The sequence below is a fragment of the Abramis brama genome (assembly GCF_963993115.1).
Source record: "Abramis brama genome assembly, chromosome: 20".
In the NCBI taxonomy this organism is placed as follows: Eukaryota; Metazoa; Chordata; class Actinopteri; order Cypriniformes; family Leuciscidae; genus Abramis; species Abramis brama.
In genome coordinates, this window is record NC_139982.1 from 19,980,663 (window position 1) to 19,997,309 (window position 16,647).

Below are 16,647 nucleotides of genomic sequence, written 5' to 3' on the forward strand. Positions count from 1 at the left end.
AACTTGACGTTCATAATTATGATCATTCAACACAACATTGGGTTAATTATTGGCATTTTGTGCTATGCACTTATAGAAACCATGGTGTTTCTTGGTTGGCAAGAGAAACCCCGTTAAATCTTGCATATAAGGGTGAATGCTTTGTTTGGTCTATAAGTTTAATTCCACTCAAGACTTTTTGTACCACCACTGGTGGCACTTTCTAAAGTGCTCAATTTGCTATTGACTGGCAGCTGCCAATCAGATCAGACTTGAGACAAATCTTGATTTTTTTCTCATTATTTTAGTCTTTTATTTTATTTACAATTGAATGTATATTTAATTATTATAAATATAAAATTATATATTAGATTTAATTATATATTAAATAATTATACATATATATTAAAAACGCCTGAATTGTTGCTCTTTTTTGCAGGTTTGTGATTTTCACTCTTGGAGCCACAGACTCGAGACTGCTGTCCCTGTCAAATTTGGCAAGGTGGGTTCAATGAGTAGAAGCTCTGAGCGAGATCAAGCCCACACAGCCGAAATCGAGGTATTTTTAGATTTAGCGGAGGGTGCAAACGTCCAGCTTCATTGTCAGATCAAAGCCGCCACTCATGTCACTCTTTGCAGTACAGATTTATTTTAAGGGAAGCATGATGACAAATGTTATATTTATGCCCTTGATCTAAATATTTACCTATTTTCGGTCCCCCCCACACACAACTCGTCACCGCCCGCTCATTCACGATCCTCCAATTTTAGCAGCAGGAGTCCGACGACACTCCGGAACATCCCGTGTTGTCGCGAAGGTAGGATCAGGACATCGCACTGTTTTATGAATAGGAGCTTCTATTCATTCATACACTTGTAGCTAACATGTCAGGGCGATGACATGGTAAGGGTCGTGCCGTTTTCATGTGCTTAATATAATAGAAACAACCTTGAGGTGCATGAAATGTAGCCTATTATAAGTTCGTGTCTGTTGAGAAAGCTTGACCCGATCGTTTCAGCACCACGGACAGCGACGCCCGAGTCGCAAAACCATCGACTTCGCGTGCCTTTCGCCATTTGATTTTGTTAATTAAACAAGTAATTTAATAAATAACCACACAAAAGCGAATAACTATTTTAATGCGATTTTTAAAGCAGTTTTAAAGTGAACTACCACTAGTTTTAGCAGCTCTTGAATGGAGTTTGGCGACACCAAGCGGCAAGATGGTCCCCCCTTATGTTTCTACCGCACTGGTAAAAATTACTTTGTGTTCTGAACATTCACTTTAAGTGGTATGCTTTGCAATTCGACAGGTTTAGGAGTCATAGTCTTTCTGTCCGGGTTGCACGGTCGTTTGTAACATTGCATTGACTTAAAGCTGAAATCGAAAATATTGGACACACATCTCCTCGTGTGCAACCCTATAGCAACACCAACTTTTTACACACGTCTCTTAGTGATCTCCCTAAACAATGTACACAGAACATGTGCAAAGCATCCAATGGGACAACTGACATGCTTAAACATCATATATATGCTAGTGGTGCGTTTTTGCCACGGAATCCATTGGCAAGTGAGTTTTTTCCACGACGCCAGGCGACTGCAAGGAGTGGTTTCCCTCTCGAAAACCGGAGCTGTGGTCACTTGCAAAGCGGACACTTTACGTCTCTCACCTATTTAGCCCGTTTTCGCTTGCTTCGAGCCATTTTCATTAGCGTTAGGCTGTCTGCGAGCACATCAGGGACGGTTGTAATCAGCAGCCATGGATTGTGAAGTGGGAAAACCTAAACGTGACGTCAATGCCTAGTAACTGACGCAGCCCTTTAAAAAAAAAAAGAGAGAGAGATTCTGCAAGCTTTAATTATCATCGTTTGTGTACTGCTCTCAAGACAAAACATATTCCGCTCGCAGTGCAACTGATTATGGTTGTTTCTGCGCGTGAGCCCGCGTATGTGTCTCTGTGTGAGTGCGTGCGTGCGTGTGTTTTCTTCTTTATGAGCAGCGAATCCGTCCCGAGTATCCAAGCGAAAGTTGCATGGAGACACACCGCGTAAGACGCGTATAATAAAGAGGATGGTGAGCGACATAAAGGAACGAGGAGAGCGGGAACAACTTGTGCTAAGAAAGAGACTCTCAAGCGAACGTTAGAAATATTTAGCACATAAGAGAGAAGGGCACTGAGGCAGTTCGTTTAAAAAAAAAAAAAAACTGAAAATCACTGCAGCGATGCATCGGAGGCGAGTCGGAGCCCTCGCATGGAGTTGGAGAGGCAAAATTAATGTACATTACATGCACTCCACGTAACGCTCCTGAGCGATGTCTTTGTGAGTGTGTTTTTTTCTTACTGGGCGCTAAAAATAGCATCAGTGTTTGATCGTGGTCCAGAAATAGGAAGAGTGTATCACTTGTATAAAAAGGACTGCGATTCTGAGAAAACTTGGACGTGTTGCTGGGGATAGATATGTATCAAGGGCAGTATTTGATTTTCATCTTGCTTGTTTTTGTGTGACATGCTCACGTATGATGGTTTAAACTCATGTCTGTGTTTCCCCTGCTTTCAGCAAGGGCTCGCTGCACTGGTAAGTACACATTCACAGCGATTTTTGGTTCGATTACATGTTTTTTTGTTTTTGTTTTTGCACGATTTGTTGCATGTATTGAGTAACGTGCCATTCCCTCCACCGAGCAGAGTGCAACCATTTGCTTCATGCATACTGTGTGCTCTTGTCAAACAGGTGCCTTGTTGTTTTCATCCACTTGTTAGAAATGCAATAAACCACTCTCTCCTCAGAGCAGGAACCTCGCGAATGGTAAATAAGTGAAGCAAAAAAAGCAAATCCAAACTCCTTTGTCTGACGGCGCTGTTGAGTCAATTTTTGCCTCTTCGCTACAGCTGAAAGTGTGACCGACAACACTAGAAGAGTGAGGGGACATATCTCTCAAAATATGTGAAGAGGAAAATAGGCTAATAAATATAGGTGGAAGACGCCGCGCCAAAAGGAAAAACACCAGCAACAGCCGACGAGGGAAACCCTGGTGTGGCGTCAAGGGGTTCCGTGCATCCAAAATCGCCCTAAATGGTCAGCCCTTGTTTTGGCCACCACCCGTGAAAGGGATGCCACTAGGCACACGTTCTCAAAATGCGACTTAAGTTTTAGGACTTTTTTTGTGTGTGTGCGCGCAAATGTTCCCGCGTGCGTTGTTTGAACACTTGGCCACCAGATCTGCTCGAGACTGTGTGTAGCTATAGGCGGATTCACATGGATTACTCTTCCGCCCACGTCATTTTCATTATACAGTACTGCAATCGACTGTTTTCTATTGCTGTGGACTATACTACTGATCTTGTGCCAAAACTAACGCGTTCGCGTTGCATTCAACACCATTTGTGCAGTTGCGCAAAAAAAAAAAAAATCACGTTAGTGTTGTTTTAATCAAAGCACCTTTTAATAAGTGTCTAATTTCAACCCTCCAGCGTGCACACGGTTTAAACTGTTCAGGGGTTATGTTCCCTGCAAAATTTACATGCGAGTTCGCTTAAATGCTTGAAGTCGTAGTGAGTCCAGGAATGACCGCGGATTTTTTGCAGGAAAAAAAAACTCATTACCTTGACCTTTTCAAAGACACTGTGGCTCTCTACACCTATCCCAGACATAACAAGATCTTCTTAAGTCAATGCTGGCGTTGTAATTTTAGTGGAAACACGGATTTATCCGAGTCGTGACTGCTATAGTGAGTAATATGTGCGCGTTGGCTGCGTCAGGAGATGCAGTCGCTGTGCGGTGCAGACAGAAGGTGGAGAATCGTGACTGACTGGAGACGTCCGCAAATGATGCGACCACTAAATAAAATCCTCATAATGGTGGCATTTGGGCTTGATTTTTTTTTTTTAATTATCATTATTATTATTATTATCATTATTACACCTGTTACATCTCAAGCCATATCTCTTTTGCCTAGCCACTTCAACCTCCCCTTGCACCACGAAGGCGCAAGAAGAATATCAGTGATTAAGAGGAAGGGAGGGGGAGTCTTGGTTCGGGATGAATTTAGTCTGGGGAGGGGAGGGGAGGGGAGGGATGTGTGTGTGTATGTATGTGTGTGTGTGTGTGTGTGTGTGTGTGGTGGTGGGGGGTTCCAGATATAGATCGTGACCCTCCCACTTCGTATTGTTTCTTGCATAGTTCCAAGAAGAGACGCTCTTGTGAAATTTGACAAATGATCGCGTGGATGTGGAACTTCACGGGTAAGTGAAATGAAGTCACATTCCACAGCTGGAATTAGTGAACGGCCAAAATATGTGCCAGAGGGATCACTGAGAACCCCCTTGTGTGGTGTTTTCGTGCCATTATTAATGTTTTTCACTTAAGTGGTGAGGAATTGACTGCTGTTGATGCATTTGCCAAATGTTGTTGTGTTGTAAGTTGTGGAACATTTGTGTAAAGTTCTTGTGGTGCCAATATAGCTTAGTATAACGCACCATTGTTTTGTTTGCTGTGCCTGCAGGCGATGTCAGATGTGATGCAACTGTAATGTATAGAATTTGTTATGTTCTGCTGATAGTTTAGAGACCCCCGTGTCCTCACTAAGTGGTATCAGCCAGTGAACTCTCTGTGGTCATGAAATGAAATTGCTCTTAGAAGCCTGTCGTGTTGTTGTTGTCGTCGTCGTGCTGGCGATTTGTTTTGTTTTACATGCACGTAAAAAAAAAAAAAAAAACCCGACGCCTCCAAAATGTTTGGACGCCTCCGTTTTGAAAATGACTCTAATGTGTATATCTCTGTTTTGAATGAACACACGACGATGCACTTGCAGACGTGATTGCACGACGTGGTGTGTGTGTGAGAGAGAGACATTTTGAAACGTGACATGGCGAACGAATTCGGCTTAAAAACAGAAAACATTAAATGTTATTGTCTTACACGGAATATTTCTGGTCACTTGCGCCAACGAGGATACAATTTGGTTTCCCCTTTCTTTCTTCCTTTCTCTTTTTTTTTTTTTTTTTCAAAAAGGGGGGTCCCTATATAAGCAAGAAACCGATTGGTGGATGACGATTTTTTGTTTGCGCCAATAAGATCTCTCGCTGCTCTCTATTTATTGCAAGCAGATTACAGACTGCTCTCTCCTCACCAAGAGCGCTTCATCTGCTCAGCTCTCCACTAAACGGCATCACGAACCAGAGGATATATTTCATAGTAGCAACAAAACGGCGAAGCAAATAGAAATGAGCTCAATGGTCGCTGTGTCATATGTGTGTTTTTGTTTAGATGTAATTATAGCAGCGCACGTCGTTATAGGCACGAGCGACGAGAAAAGCCAGCGAGAATAAAGTACTGGGAAGGAGTGAATTCAGCACCGCGGACAGCGCTCGCACGCAGAATACAGGCATTTGGATGCTGGCTGCTCTCAAAGCTTCCCATGCTCGTAGAATGTGAATGAGTTGGATACAGTTCAGCCACGGAAAAGGGCTTCGCTGTCTCGCTTTTCCCGATGTCTGGACACAATAGGATTGGGAAACCAGAGCCATGCACAAGCCACCTGGATGTCACTGTTTGATGTCACGGACTTCAGACTGCGATTTGTCTTTCGCGAATCTTTTTGCGGTCTGGGCTTGCTGTTCATAAGTATCTAGCTGGGAAGCCCTTACCCCAAAAAGCATTTGCGGAAGGCGCATTCACCGATTGATGCTCCATACGCTGCGTGGATTAAATGCTTGCATTATTATTATTATTAATATTATTATTATTATTATTGTAATTATTTTCTACAAATACTTTGTTCTTTTTTTTTCTTTCAAAAATGTCATCACTGTATTGCGGCTCAAATGTAAAGCCGAACTTCTCTCCCACTTACGTCCCCAAAGTCTGAGATCCCTCCCTGTCGAGAGTTATCTGGCGTCTCCATTGCCAGAATATTTGCTCTCGTTAATACGATTACAAAAAGTCACCCAAACAAAACCACAGTTCCACCAACGAGCCTCCCAGTTTGCACGTGGGAAAACACAGTGGTCCATTCGGGGGAGAGAGAGAGAGAGCGAGAGGGAGAGAGAGATAGGGGGCCATCTCGTTAGTGTGCTATTCACTTAGAAGCCAAACAATGTTGAAATGACCCCACCCTGTTCGCAATAACATGTAAGCTGTATAACCCTGCCGGACGCAGTTATAGTTCTACACAGGTTTAAAATTAAAATATCAGCCCATTGACAGAGTGTCATGGTGTGTGTGAGTGTGTGTGTGTTTGTATGTGAGTGTGTGAGAGAGAGTGTGTGTAAGAAAACACGTCACCGTAGGTGCCCAAAGACAACAAGGTTTCACCCAACCTCCTTACTTTCTTTTCTTTTATTTCTTTTCTCCCTTTCTTACACACACACACACGCACGCACACACACACAGTATTTTGGAAATATGACACCTCGATGAAATATGACACACCTACGCACACTCTGGATATAACATGTAGACACACAGGGTGATAAAGTTTTTATGCCATGCAGACACAGTCCATTGAGAAATTCTCAACAGCTGAGAAGTGACGCGATCCGTGTCACTACAATCTTGAAGTCAGGTCCCCCAAGTGCCTCATAAGTCATTTCCCGTTTTCGGTGACATTCACCTGTCCCCTGTCCTATATATGCTAGAGGAAGTGCAAATAAAAATGCCCCCATTATGTGCTACAGCATTTTGGAAAGGGCTCATAAGTCCCTTAGTGACGACAACCCCAAATTTCCTCAGGTCAGACAGACTAACAGTAACTCCATCTCAAGCGTGTGTTCCCTCACACATTATTGCATATAACAGAGATGCATTGCTTCGATTATAAATAGAGCAATAAAACATGACGTCAAGACGAGGTTCTCCTGACATTGGTTAATAAATATTTGAAAACTTTAACTTAATGGAGTTTAACATATTACGTAGCCTGATTATTGAATTAGTCTTGAAAAAAAAGTTGTCCATACTTCAAGAACATTGTGGTTAAAGTTTAAAAACAGTCCTTATTTTAAAACTCTATTGCTGATAGCTAAAATGTAATATGCAATCATGCAAGTTTTGCATGTTTTTTTAATCCAAATGATTCATTTGATGCTCATGCGAACGAGGCCAGGTGAGCAGCGAAGACTGAAGGGGGATTTACAGGTTTTCGGATGGAAAGAAAAGCGGATATTGGTGGCCTTATAATTTGATATCATTATGACATGTTTGACTGCAGGAATTCATAATTAAATAGGGTTAGAAACATTACAATGGTGTATAAACAGCGTCAGGGGGAAGCTTCTATAGGCCGAGCAGAATGTTTTCTCTTTATGATAAAAAGTATCTTTTTCTATCCGTTTCACTTGTACCGATAATTTCTGCGATTTCAACTCGATATCACAAGATTTATGCACAGTAACTGAATTCCAAGTGGTCAAAAAGTGCAGTGAACTTTCCTTAACGAACACATAATGCCGTCAGTTATTCTTAAGCTTTAAAGTTTGCTAGTTTGAGTTTTCTCACAGTGTTTAATGGCCTATAGGGTTTTTGTACCGTCTAATTCATTTGACGAAACTTTTCGTGACGCACATTTACGTCACTTTAGTACAGTAGACTCTACATTGAGTGAATCTCTGCGTATGTAAACTTACTTGAAAAGTGCATCAAACGTGTTTTTGTCGAATGAATGGCACGATGTATGCGAATGGCTTTCCCAAGCTTTATTTTCGCCCCATTATCTACTCTAAACGTGTTGTAGGCCTATACATTAAGCCGTTCATGTCCAAACCGCGCTTTTCAAACGATCCCACTTGGTATTTATGTACAACTTTGTGTTCTTGTGTTTGTGTATAGGGCAGGACCAAACTTGAGGGATCCATCATGTCAAGTACAGAAGGTGAAACGAACGGTTCGAGTCACAGAACGTTCCCAAACGGTGTTGATCGTGACGTCACCGTCTTCGTAAGTTCATTCTTTCCGCTTCAGTCCTTTGCGAGAGCGAGAGTGGCCTCTGCTTTTGCCCTTGTTTGTCAGTAACCGTTTGAAGCTGCTGCAGTGATTGAGTTTGTCAATATTACAAGGTTTCAACTGTTGAAGGGTTTTTTCTTTGTTATTATTACGCCTATGAAACCGTTGGATTCGACGGTTTCAGGCCTTAAGTGCTCCGGTTGTAGTTTACAATGAAACCACCCGAAAGTCACTAAGGTGGGTGTGGCGCCCTGTGTACTGTGTGTTAGGACAATTCCGATTACATTTTCATGTCTTTCTGTTAATATATAAGTTTAAGTTTTGATAGAAAAGCATATTAATACTTTTGGTATTGGTTTTGCAGATGGTAAATATGGCATGATGTTTTTTTCTATTGTGAATTGGATCACTGCTCGGGTTTGTATGTTGTAGGCTATTTATGTTAAATACACATTCAATATTTATTGCTATAACAATTAGGAAGAATACAAACATATTCTCACAGGTATATACTTGATATGTGCATAGGCACAGGGTCTCTCTCTCTCTCTCACACACACACACACACACACACACACTGATTTCATATCTGTATGCATATGTAGATATTTTTGAAAAGGTAGTTAATGTTTTTTTAAGAAAAACAAAAGGACATGAAAATATTCTATTATTTCTGTGTCTGCACTAAAGTAGCTTTCACTGCATGCCTTTACTTTTATTGACTTGTATTGCAAGTCTTAAGTGAAATGACCACTGAAGTTATATGAGATATGTTGAGCTGCAAAATATAAAAAATGAAGCTAGTATGTGGAAAATCTGATATTTGGATTGGCTCGTCAACAGTTTTAGTTTGAGAGATTTTAGCGTGTGACATCTAACAGTATTTTGACGTGCTGATTGCAGTTTAGTTTACAGTAAGTCCAGGATGATTTTGGTTCATTGTTTTATATTTGTGTGTATCATAAAAATATTTATCACCTACAGAGTAAGGGAGAGTATTAACACAGGCTGGACGGTACGAAGGTACCAAACTTTTTTTTCTCTGTCTTTTTTTTAATGGAATTAGTTACACAATATGTGACCCTGGATCACAAAACCAGTCATAAGTCGCACAGGTATATTTGTGGGAATAGCCAACAATACATTGTATGGGTCAAAATGATCGATTTTTCTTTTATGCCAAAAATCATTAGGATAATAAGTAAAGATCATGTTCCATGAAGATATTTTGTAAATTTCCTACCGTAAATATATAAAACATTTATTTTTGTGAGTGACTGCAGCAAAATCGTGAACATAACTGGACAACTTTAAAGGTGATTTTATCAATGTTTCGATTTTTTTTGCACCCTCAGATTCCAGATTTTTCAAATAGTTGTATCTCGGCCAAATATTGTCATATCCTAACAAACCATACATCAATAGAAAACCTATTCATTCAGCTTTCAGATGATTTCATTTCCTCAAAAAGTTTTGTGGTCCAGGGTTACATATTGTCTGTTTTGGTCTTTAAACACTGTTATTAACTTTTAAAAACCTCCCAGAAGAAATTTCACGACATAACGTTTGAGATGCTGACAAACAATGAGAGACAAAGTGTTTTAATACAGATTTAGGTACAGATTACTTTACTGTAATATCACAAATACTATTTTGTTCCTTTTCTGTATATTTGAGTCATATTCTACTGACATTATATTATAATTTAAGTGAGGATAGTGACTCGACACTGGCTACAATGGGATATTTTCATTTAGCAATTTATTTAATTTGAAGACTTAACCTCTTTAAAAATAAATATAACAAATAGTTTTGTCATAATATCATATATATATATAGTTTTTTCATACCTGTAGTCTGAGATTTGAGATACTTTCAGATCTTCACCTAGGTACTTTTTTTCCCACTCACGGCTATACGTCTCTCCCTTTCAAAAATGAATTCAAACCTACACAATTTATTAAAAACATTTGTTTTTTTCTATAAATTAGCTATACGTTTATTGCTTGATTAACTGGGTGAGCAAAAGACGTCACCCGGTATTCTCACCCAGTCAGTTTTATCTTATTAAAGATGCATGTCTCAGTAAAAGTCCCTATTGTTCAGTTTTAGATTTATAGTGAGTTTAAACTAGTGTTTGTTTTTTCCTAAACAAATGATGTGTAATTGCTTTTCCTTCTCTAATTAATACTATTTAAAGATAGAGTTTTTTATTTCTTTTTAACACTCACATATTAATGTTTAACTATTAATAACCACAATCTAAAACAGGCTAAAAAAGAATTCAAAAGCATGACAAACAAGCTTTTAATGTAACAAAGCGCAGAGTTTTTTCATGTTGTTCACTGTTTTACCCTCTTTTTCCCCGGTCTTTCACATGTTGTGTCCAAGTCATGTTATTTAATCTCCTCTCAAACATTTCATCATGCTATGGTGATCCTAAATAACACATATAGCCTTTTTACCATCTCAAGAATCCTGTGACTTTCCTAAATTGTTTGCAAAATGACATATGAGATAAACTGTCATTTTAATCAGCCTAATTAGCCTCCCGTAACAACAAATAACATTTCTCAAATGAAGGCCGGAATATATGAATATGTGCTCCCCCGTTCATTCTTTCCCTCTTTTCTCACATTCCCTCTATCCATAGATGGATGAGTCAGGGAAGGTGTGAGGGATGAGTCAGTTCCGGATGGAATTTTTAGGGAAGGGGAGTGTCCGCTTGTACCTAAGAGGGTGGTCCCGTCATGAGAACATGTCACGACCTCACTGCCGCAGAAACACCCGCAATACACACATTCAATTATTCATATAAAAATGATATGCATCTCATTTCTCAGTTAAATTCAGCTACTATGTTTTTACTCTTTGGTAAAAATTTGATCTTTTGATCAAATACATTAATTTAAATGTAAATCTGAAATTTTCAGTTACCTTAGAAAATAGCACTAAATGGAACCAAAAAAAATGTTTTTTAAAAAGATATCTAATTGCTGATCATATAGATTTATAAAAAGATCATATAAAGTATGTTGAAATAAAGTGTGTAAGAATTAATTTGATGAAATAAGTAAATTGTTATTTGTAATGGAGAAGAAATTATAACTTAACAATGTTAGAGCATATTCATTTACTCATAGAGCAGTCTAAAAAACGACAGAACAAATATAATACTATAAAATAAAATAAAACAATACAATACAAAAATATGAATAATTAAGTATTTAACTTAATTGAATCAACCATTTTAGCACAGATAAAGAATGCAGATGCTGTGTGTGTGGGTGTGTGTTTGCGTTTGGCTGCATTTCTGGATGTTTTATAGGGTTTCTTTGGTAATTGTGTCTTTTATTTGTAGAAAAACTACTGATGACCAGACATCTGTGCAAAAGCGAGCTGTGAAGCTGAACCGACTGCATTCCTCATGGAAGGACAAGGACGGCTGACAGAAATGGAAGTTGACGGAGGAAAAAGAGGGAGTTGACCAATAAACGAGGTATCAACCGACACCAAACACACCTACAGGGAAGCATGGGAGTGTCCCGCACTTAGTTATAATAGTTATAATGACAAAAACGCTCTTTCTGACATCCATTCACACCTTAGCAAGAATAAGAAAAGAAGCAAAATTCAGCTTTTTGAGTGTGTGATGTCTGAAAATCACATTTAGAAATGTAAATAACTCTCTCTATGTAAAAAACAAGTGAGCAAAACCTTCAATGCTCACAATCAGTTGTGTCTGTGTGGTCTGCTCAGAGTGGAATATCTTCTAAAAGAGGAATGATCCCTATTACATGTATTTAAAGAACAAAATAATGTTTGAGTGGTCGCTAATCATGTATATAATGTTAAAAAAGCAATATAGATGTAACAGGTCTGATAGTGACGCGAGGAAAGTACAGGCTCCAACGGCACATAAAAAGACGACAACGTACAGAGGGAGACGCTTATTATATTATTGCAGTCTTGCTGACCGAAATTAATACTGTTTAAATAAAGTTACAACTAGTCTTTTTTAAAGAACATTTGAAAATATTAATCACTTTTATCAAACTCTTAAAACCAGAAATGCAGAATGGATGCATCAAAAACATAGACGTAAATGTTGCCTGAACAAATGAGTTAAAATGAACACATTTCTTTGTTAAAGTGAATGCAATAAAAACAAATTCTGAATGTATTACAGATAAGTTTTTAATGATGCATCAACTAACTTACATTAAAAGCTTAGTATGTGTTTTATTTGGTATTAAACTGTTTATCTTTAGTAATGCAAAAACTTCTATTAAAAATAAGACAAATGTCATAGTAAAACTAGTTTCATACTAATCATATGGAAAGTTGTAGAAACCAGTGTGCTAATCAACACTGTCACTCAGTTTCACCTTAACATTGTAAGCCATCACACACGTTTTTAGAGGGTTAAAATAGTTATGTTCCCTGTTTTTGGACTTTTTGTGTGTGTTTTTTGTTTGTATGAAACGTAGAGCCATGCGACTGATGTGTAATAACATCAGACGTACAAGCACGTAAACTCAGACCATTTTATATACATTTATATTTCTAATTTTACACACACACACATATGTATATACACTGTTTGAATATTGATTCTGTGTTTGATTTGATATCAGTAACTTATACTATATATTGTACCTAGTCAGTTCTTAACTAGTCTGTGTGTATTCAGCATGGGGGTCTCAGGAAACACATTTCACTTTAGTGACGTTGTTTTTATGACTGTCATGAGCAAATTTTCATTGATCAGGCCAAATCTGTGTGTGTATCCAGTGCCATATATAACTGTGAGATGTGTTGCTTGTGTCATATGTTTGCATACCCACACAAAATGCTCTGGGAATGTGTGTGAGTGTTAGTGTGTGTCAGAATTATTTCTAATAGCATTTTATTGTGGATGTGTGTGTGTGTGTGTGTGTGTAAAAATGTCTTGTGAATATATATGTACGTTTGTTAGAGAATATAGAGGTAGATGTGTGTGTTTTTGTCAGTATAGACAGCGTATCAGCAAAAATGCATGAGAAATGTGTGCATGTGTTGGTCTGTGTTTGAAACATCTTGTATATAAAAGTATGCGTGTGTGTGTGTGTGTGTGTATAACTTGTGGTGTGTGTGTTCATACCATTGTAAAGTGGTGCATTGTAAATCAATGCACTTTTATATATATATATATATATATATATATATATATATATATTGTTATATATATATAACAAATGTTTGAGAATATGACGGATGAAGCGAGTGTGTGTGTGGACATCAATATGAATGTACAGGAATGTGTATGTGTTAGTGTGTGTCAAAAAGCTTTGTATTATTTGAAGGTGCATGTGTGTTTGCAAAACCTTGTACGTACGTAAGAATACATGAATAGATATTTATGAATAGGCATGTGTGTGTGTGTGTGTGTGTGTGTTTGTAAGTGAATATAAAGCATGCTAATTTTTGCTGTTATTACAGACAGTATGTATGTGACATTTGCTTATGAACAAAATGTGTGTAAGTGTATATCAGAAAGCTTTATATCATTATCTGTTTGTGTGTGTGTGTGTGTGTGCAAAATGTTTTGTGTGAATATGAACGTACATATGAGTGAGTGTGTGTCTAAAGGACGTGTGTGTTTTTGTCAGTTGTACTGATATTATGATTATGTTTGTGTATTTACGTACTGTAAGAGCATACAGGGATGTGTGTGTGTTCATGTTGTAAGGCTTTATGTGATTGTTTAGAGGCCCTAAAACCGCTTGTGTGTGAATGCAAGCATATATGAGTGTGTAAGTGCAGTGTGTGTGTAAATACTTGCGTTAAATTGTCTGCGCACATGTAAAGGGCTGTATGTGTGTGTGTGTGTTTGTGAGCACATGGCCGAGAGGTTGTGAAACGTATGCATGAGCTTTGAGAAAGAGACGGCAGGGCAGACGAGCCAAAGACATGCAGTTATATAATACAACACATCAGAATGCATTGTTAAAGATAATGTAGCTACATTTTGATTGATTATATTTTCTTTTAAATGCGTTATAAGTCTAAATGTACAGTTTTGTAAATATATGTAATGCGCATCTTATATTTAAGGGTTTGTTGTGTGTTTAGGAAGCAAAGCAACTTGCTTTACAAGTAAATGAGCTAAATTACAGCTTTTTCTATAATACAAAATGATAAAATGACACTATATCATTTTAATCTTAAATACAGATGTTTAAGAAAGCAGGACTAATGTGGAATACAGGATGTTGTCTGTTTTATATAGTTGGTATCTGTACAGTTGTGCTCAATATGAAAAGGTTGTTTTGAAATCTAATAAAATGATGCACAAGGATGGAAGTGGACATGATACATGTGGATGTGCATGTGACTTATGTGTGTGTGTGTGTGTGTGTGTGTGTGCACAGCATATGTCATGCTTCTCAGAATATTTGTGTGGAAAATATGTATTGTTAAAGAACACAACTTAAGGAAATATTTATATTATTGTAAATGTTCTAAAATCCCTGTTGATATTTGAAATCATAACTCTTTATCTGTTTTTGCATGCTTTGTCTTTCGAAACCCGTCTAGCGTGGCAAAGGCCTCAGCCGTGATAAAATCGTGATGGGGTCATACGGTTAATCGTCTGATCCAGAACTTTCACATGTGAGAGGGAAAAATAAAAAGGTATGTGGCATTTCATCAGTGCCTGTATTTTTTTAACCACATAACGTGGCCTGCGTCAAGCTGACAGTATATGAACTTCTCTATAAATAAATGTTATAGAGGAGATTAGTATGATTTTCACCTTATAAACTGATAGATAAAATACTATATTTTCTGAATGAGCAGAAGTGGTGATAAAAACCTGAAATATATGTTTTAAATATATATTTTAGTTTTATTTAATGCCATCAGTCTTTTTTTTGGTGATATATAAATGATGCATGATTCAGAAGATGTGATCTTTTTAAAAATACTAAAACGTATTTTATCCCCCCCCCCCCCATAGGATAAGAAAATCTGGGAAAACTTTACCTTGTATCCTGCCCAGAAGATCAACTTTCAAACCAACGTCTGTTAGACTGCTTTACACCTGTTAATGGATATTCAGCAAGTTCATTTCTTTTTAGGAACACAATAACACCGTCAGGTATTTGCAATATTTGTCTGTAAACTATCTGGGTTTTAATAAATGAGCTGGACTTTGCTTACTTGTCACATCCAGACGCCTGTCACGTGTGAGCTGCGTGAGACCTAAAGGGATATGAAAATGATAATGTATAAAGTGTTTGAGCTACTAAAAAAAGTATACTTGCACATAAATTCATATATAGATGCATTTGTTGGAACTCTTCACCAAAGTGAGGAAAACTATAGACGAAACGTACGAGAGCGCTTGTGTTGTTTTAATACGCAAAGAGGCGGAGGGAAACGTAGTCGGATTTAATCTTATTTGTGCTAATTAAATAATAGTCTATATGTAGCTTGAATGGATTTGTTGTGACTCTGGTAATAAGAACGTGAGCGCATTAAACGTCCGCGTATGTAGAAGAGTATGAAAATTACAGGCGCAGCACACGGATGTGTTTTTTTTAGCTTGTGGTGCTTTATAATTGCGAGGGTTGCATATTTCTGGGATCCTATAGTTTGTTCAAATTGTTGAAGATGCAGACAGTTGAATGGGGAGTTGGAGCTGTCCACTGCACGTGGTGCTGAAACGCGCTGCTGCTGCTGACCTATCACTCACACGGCCCAAGTGAGCTTATTACCATTACGCTGTTTTTATACGTTCTTTCCCTAGATTAGTTTATTATATCGTATATATATATGTAATAATGTTTCATAACTAGTGTTTATGGACCATTTTGAGCACAGTTAATATGAAAAATGATTTGTTTGAATTGTCAAAGGGTCAGAGGGCCTGGGTAGAGCAGAAAAAGGTAGAAGCAAATATGTTTGAATTTAAAAAAATAAAGATTATAGGCGTCGAGTTCATCTTAAGATGTCTGTGGTAGATCTGTGAGTGCCGAGGACGGAAAGCATGAATATATAATGTGTTACGTGAAAGACTGAGAGGAAACGTGTGCGTGTGTGTGTGTGTGTGTGTGTGTGTGAAGTAATGTCGATAATTGTGTTTTAAGGTTTGTATAAGCAAATGATGTTAAAGTAAAAATATCTAGATTCTGCATAATTTATCAAAGTATTATATTATATCCATTGTAGTATAATAAAAACAGAAAATATAACAGTGGTCTATGTATCAGATTATTTGTGCTTTACGTGTCTTTATATATATATAAATATATATTTTATATTTAATATAATATATTTTTATTTAATTTATATTTTTATACTGTTTTTTTCTGCCTTGCTGTTTTTGTGTATCATGCAACACTACGTGTCTGAAGTTGTATTGTGTGAAATGAGTTACATGTGCTTGCTGGACGACGTTAACGAGTTTTGCACTCCTATGTTTTTGTATATAATTTCTATATAGAGCACTTAGATAACATATGCTGAGTTAACTATTTGACTAATTGTTTAGCTTTTTATTACATGAAGTAAGCTGTACGTATGGTGTAGGTGTATGGTGTAATTAAAGTGACTGCATATTGCAAAATCAAAAAGCTGGAAGTTTGTTGTTGACGTGACGAAGTTGTGATGAATCATGTATTTTGTAATCTGTATTCTCTGTCCCATGTCAGTAGAAATAAAATGTTTGGCGATATTTTA

At 37.6% G+C, this 16,647-nt stretch overlaps 1 long non-coding RNA gene across 2 annotated transcripts; it reads left to right on the plus strand.

Annotated features, from left to right (window-relative positions):
- The first annotated feature begins 1,556 nt into the window (after nucleotides 1-1,556).
- On the plus strand, nucleotides 1,557-16,647 carry LOC311070796. 2 transcript variants are annotated; one of them, XR_014603714.1, is made up of 6 exons: nucleotides 1,557-2,304; nucleotides 2,542-2,559; nucleotides 7,810-7,917; nucleotides 11,285-11,422; nucleotides 14,503-14,598; nucleotides 14,924-16,647. It is a non-coding gene; the product is annotated as an uncharacterized lncRNA (long non-coding RNA). The 2 variants fall into 2 exon arrangements; XR_014603715.1 differs by lacking the exon at nucleotides 1,557-2,304 and having other exon boundaries at nucleotides 2,312-2,559.